This window comes from Camellia sinensis, chromosome 3 (assembly GCF_055761805.1).
Source record: "Camellia sinensis isolate YWXY chromosome 3, ASM5576180v1, whole genome shotgun sequence".
Lineage (NCBI taxonomy): Eukaryota > Viridiplantae > Streptophyta > Magnoliopsida > Ericales > Theaceae > Camellia > Camellia sinensis.
This window is the reverse complement of record NC_138963.1, coordinates 39,267,274-39,273,096: the sequence shown is the minus strand read 5'-3', so window position 1 is coordinate 39,273,096 and position 5,823 is coordinate 39,267,274. Positions and strand designations below refer to the sequence as shown.

Genomic DNA, 5,823 nt, shown 5'->3' with positions numbered 1-5,823 from the left:
AAGGAAAGAAAACATGAATGCAAGGATACGGGGTTTCGAACCCCCGACCTCGGGCTCAGCCTCTCCATCCTTAGACGTCGAACCAGACCACTTAACCAAGTCACTCTTGTGACAAAAAATAGTCGAATAAATGTATATAATACATAAATATACAATATATACACGTATATGTATACAACTTTCCAGCTTCTCTCTCTTCCTTCGAAAATTGCGTCTGACACGCGGCCTTGCTTTTGCGTCAACTGGCCAGCAAAAGCAGACCTCCTCGATTTGTAAACTCACGCGGCCGTACTTTTGCGTCACTTGGCAGACGAAAGCAGACCTCATCAATTTGTAAGCTCGCCTCGGCTCTCTCTCCCTCTTTGCCTTTTATCTTTTGTCTTCTTCTTCTTCATCATCACTTTCTTTCGTCTACTTAATCACTCTCTTCTCCTTCTTCTTCCTCATTCCCCTTGAGAGAGACAGAACATCGAGACTGAGCGGAGGGGAAAAGCAACCCCAAAACTCAATCTGTTCTCTGCTATTTCTCTGACTCTTCTTTCTTTCCTTTTTACACCTCTCACCACACATGGCCTCATCTCGTCCCCTCACTCTCTTTCCGGACCTCAATGATCCAAACTCTCTTGGATCGAGTGCCTCTGCTCCTACTTTCCTTAGCTTTCCCATGATGTTAGTTGAGCAAATCATGGCCGCTCAATCTGACATTGAAGCCAACCACTTCATACTGAGATCCTGCATGGAGATAGTGATTACGGTTACCAAATTATCTCACTGGCTGCAGAATAGGACCAGTGAGGTACAACAGTTAAACGCCCAACTTTCTCTGCTCCAGCGCATGTACAAGGATACGTGAGCAGAGATTTATGCACTGAAGGCGGAGAATAAAGAACTAAAACGGAAGACCACTGTCATGGCCCGATTCGGAGCACCTTCGTACTTTGCCTTTGACATCCAGCAGGGAGTCAACTCTCTCAACGGTCCTATTCGCACTGAGGTAGGGCCTTCAAAGGTCTCCCAAGATGACAAAAAAAGGAAAAGCTCGGCGGGATTGTCGAGTAAGTGAAGTCAGCGTGTGGCAGTCATCAAAAACCAGATCCCTCTTTTTTTTTGGTAATCGGGGATGTCATTCCCTGACTTCAATAAAATCAGCTTTGTTTTTTTTTTTTTTTTTTTCTTTTTGCACATCAATGGCGTGACTGGCATAACACTTTGAGCTCGAAAACAATTTTGTTTGACTAACTTTGAGAATGATTGAATTTTGAACTCTGAACTGGACATTGATTCCATACTGACCTGAATCAAAATCATGGCTTAACGAAAGAAAAGCGAAGCAAAACAACCCAAACACACTTATATACACTGACTGGTATTAACGAAAGAAAAAAAAAATCGTGTCACTTAATATATTTGGCAATAGAATTACAGAACAAGAAGGTACCCCTCACAACTGAAGGTGCTGGTACTAACTCTGGCATGGTGACGGCATACATACGCCCAGTAGGTCTCTGATCCAGCTGCTCCCTTCTTGGAGCATAAGCCGGATGTATAGACTGAGTCGAAGAGGCTCCCAGAGTGGCCCTCGAGGCCTATGCCGACTGTGCTGGCTGGTGACTCAGAGCCTGCCTCGATCTAGATGCACTAGGTGTGCCACCTAACTGTGGACAATACCTTTTCATGTGCCCTGCCTGTTCACACTGAAAGCAAGTCAAAGACTAGCTCCTCCCCTAACTCTAGCTCGGTGGGCGGATCGAAGACGGAGCAGGCTGCTTCTGTGGGCAAGAAAAGGATTTGTGACCCAATTGGCCACACTTGAAACAAGAAAATCCTCCCTGGCCACCTCCCCCTGCCCCTGAACTCGGCACTGGAAATATGGACCTAGACTGTGCCCCAAGAGACTACTGTGGTGTAAAACCCCTCAGTCTCTTGCTGCATCGGGCCTCACCCTGCATCTCCAGGCCTCTTTGCCTGAAACCCCTCATCTCTTTCTCTCTCTCTCTCTCTCTCTCTCTCTCTCTCTCTCCAGCTTCTAATCGGGTTTCCATATGTGCTGCTGCCTCAACAAGACGGCTGTAATCCCTCGTCATAGACCCACCCACATAGTAGGGAAGCTCATCTCTCAGTCGAGTCTCAAACTCGATACAACGGCGCTCCTCTGTCACCACTAGCTTAGGAGCAAATCTAGACAAACTAGCAAAAGTGGCCTTGAACTCCGCCACCGGTGTGCCAAGCTGTTGTTTGAGGTTCTTGAACTGTTCTCTCAACCTCTCTCTGATAGTAGCAGGCAGATACTTTTCTTAAAAGGCGTTGACAAAGGCCTCCCAGGTCACCTCAATACGTCCTCGCGTGTAGTTTCACCATTGACCCGCTTTTCCCTTCAGTTGAAAGGATGCCAAAGTCACTCTCAGAGCGTCGTCCTCAATGTCTAACATCTCGAACGTCTTAACCGTCTGCTCTAGCCACTCATTAGCTTTTAGCGGCTCCTTAGGATCTCCGAAAAAAAAACATCTGGATTAGTCCGGAAGAACTCCCTTGTTAGCAGGAGTGGTCCTGTCTCTGCTACTGGGGCTACTAGGGCCTGTTCTAGGTCCTCAGCCCTCAGTATGTTCAATGCCCTTGTTATCTCTCGTGCCAAAGCGCCTATGGCTTGTTGCCCAGCTGCCTCAGCCACATTTGCATGCCCTATCCCCTCATCCGGCGTCGGAATCTCATCCGGTATTGGCATCTCGTGCCTCCTGGGCCTACTATGCCTACCAGTGCCCCTTCCACGTCCTGACATCCTAATAAAGGTAACACTCTAGATTAGCACAATCACAATTGTGCTGAAGCTAACTCACTCACGTCCTAAGGTAATGGACAACAATTAATTCATTCCACATAAGCACCTAGTCACATAAGCACATATAGATTTTCTTTCTAGATAATGATTGTCCAATGACATTACTACAGTTCCAATTAGAAATAGCAGTGATCAAGTGCTCTTCTGATTGGACTTCCAGGAACTCACAGACGCAATCAACATCTTAGAAATCAAACTATATACCCATATAATCACATAAACATGTTATTACATAGCACCTCATCATACATATATCTCTATCAAGTGAGATAAACCCACTGTGGTCCTAACCACTCCCCACGTACCCAAAGTATTCGAACTCACTACGCTCTGATACCAAGTTGTAACGCCCCAAAAATTGGGCAGAGTATATATATTTATGCAACAAAACCCACCGGATCGACAAACACATATATATAGCTAACTATTCCATACATCCATTTCTATTAAATCCCAAATGCCAAATACATACTGTTCACATCTCAATGCCCCAGTTCCAATCCCAAGCATGCATTTTACAATAAGTATGAAATAGAAGCCAAACAGATAATAAGTGCCCTACAGGCTTACAAATTTATCCAAGAACATTTTTGGTTACACAAAATGGAGTTTCAGCTTAACGCAAATATAGCCCTGGGCTTACATTCAACAAATAACAATAAAACCAAAAATGAAACCTCAGCTCTAAGTCCTCCCAAGTTAATGCCATGGCGGAGGCATAGCACCTGTACCTGAAATGGTTTTCCTTATAGGGTAAGCCACAGACTAGTAGAGATATACTACACAACATATGAACCATGACAAGACTAAAGAGGAGTATGCTCATGCCATGCTTATGATAAAATAGTTTATCTCTCTTTTTATAAAGCATGCAATGCTGAGATGCAACAACAGATATGAAGCCATTTTCATTTTAAACCATATCTGTTACATAAATACAGGCTCTGTGAATCTCTAGGTGAGTGTCTGCAAGTAGGCCCTAATGCACTACCACTGTCATTTTTACCAGTTAACTAGAAGGCTCGACACCTAACCACGCGGTTCCACACTCCCTACCCAGATTCACCAAGTGTTCATCTTTTTGCAAATAGATACAGTTACAAATATTTCTCAAAAACAGATACATTTCCAATGAAATGAATGTAATGTAATGTCCAACGCAACAAATGAGGAATGTGGCTCAATTTACCTAAGTCTCATTCATTTCTACAACAATCATGGCTATCCTCCACCGATAGCCCAAAACAGATATTTCTAAACAGATATTTAAACAATTAAATTCTAAAAAATTTTGATAAATACAATCTATTCCACATCTCATCAAATATGAACAATTACACTAGTTTTCATATCACAATCACGTCCAGTAACCTCTCAAGGTCCATTTTGAACCGTGTCGGTTTTATTCCACCAGATACATTAAGCAAAATAATACCGTTAATGCCCAAGAAAACATCATTTTCTTTCCAAACTTTTTCTCCAAGCATTATTCAACTATGACATCCTATTTTGATCAAAAGCCCCAAAAGTTAAACATAATACCTTTGTTTTCTTTAAAAATGCTCTTCTGGTCGCAAATCGGTAAAAATTTCAAAACCGATCGAATCGAAATCCGTTTTTGTTCAAATTTAAAACATAGCTCTTTCGTAACCTTACAAACATATTCCAAGTTTACACTTTTGCAATTTGAGGATCAACTCTTTATTTTTTTCAAAATTTCTCTTTTAAGCAAATAAATCTCAAATTTTCCAAAAATTCTAATTAAATTATGTACAACTCTAAACTCCATATAATCAAGTAAAAGTACATAAAGAAGTATAGGAAAAATCCCTACCTCAAGCTAGAAGAGAAAACAAGCAAAAATCCAAATTTTCAATTTGTCGAATTTCGATCCCCACCGGTCAAAATGTTGCTCTCGCCAAGCTCTTCACTTTGGCCTCAAGAACTCATTGTCTGTTCCATACCCAAGTTCACCATATTGTGGAAGACGAGTATAAGATTAAACCCATAATCAGATTCAGCAGGAATCAGGTTGCAAATCTGCCCCAGATCAGACATGTAGAAACAAGTCTTTCTAGGTATTATATATCTTCTGTTCGGGAATTCAGCCTCTCCATCCTTACTTGCCTCATTAACAACTAAGTTAGTAAACATTTGGATCACTCTTTGTTCTATGAATTGAACTACTGATGAACCTCCATCTTGGGTAGGTTCACAGAATTGAGGAAAAATTCAAGGTTATCTCATACAAAAGGGCTTGCCAAACACTTTCAAGCTAAACAAAAGACTGCTCAGCGCTCGATGAGACCGAGTCTCCACAATCTTCTGGAGAACATCCATCACTCCTCAAGTTTCGAACAATTTCTAGCAAATCAGTAGCTCCAAGTAAAGCTTCATGTGCCTTCAACAACAAAGGCCTCACCTCTTGATGACATTAATCGGCAATTCGTTCTCTGTCATGGAGAACGAGAGGTCTTTTCTGTTTCTGATTTCGTTTTCATTTTCTCGAGTGTGAAGAATCTGTGGGATCTTCTATGGAGTACTTGGATTCGAAGAATCGAGAGTAGTACGCAGAAGATGAAACCCTAAATTGATTGTATGAACGATTGAGGACTCGAACTGGATTGATGAATACGGCATTGGAGCTCTTGAAATGGTAAATGCCGGATTTCAAGAACATGGAAACCTCATCGCTCGTTTGCAGTTCCGCCATGTTCAGAGCTCAGTTTTAGATATCCTTGAGGAGGATATGCTCCATAAAATGGAGGGTATTGTCCAACAGCATAGCTAGCTAAACGAGATAAAAGTCCTCTGCCACTAGATCCATCATCATTGAAATTTCCACCTCCCATTTTTCTCACTCCTAAAATTTATGTACAAATTGAATTGGGGATTCAAACCCTAATGAGCTGGTTTGGGTTGAAGTTGAAAGTTGTTCAAAAAAAAAAAAAAAAAACAGAGAGAATGTTTCGAATTGGGGTCTCTCT

General features: G+C 42.0%; 1 pseudogene; it reads right to left on the bottom strand.

Annotated features, from left to right (window-relative positions):
* Window positions 1–4,774: 4,774 nt before the first annotated feature.
* Window positions 4,775–5,549, bottom strand: LOC145821438 (methyltransferase-like protein 2 pseudogene; annotated as a pseudogene).
* Between the last annotated feature and the right edge of the window lie 274 nt (window positions 5,550–5,823).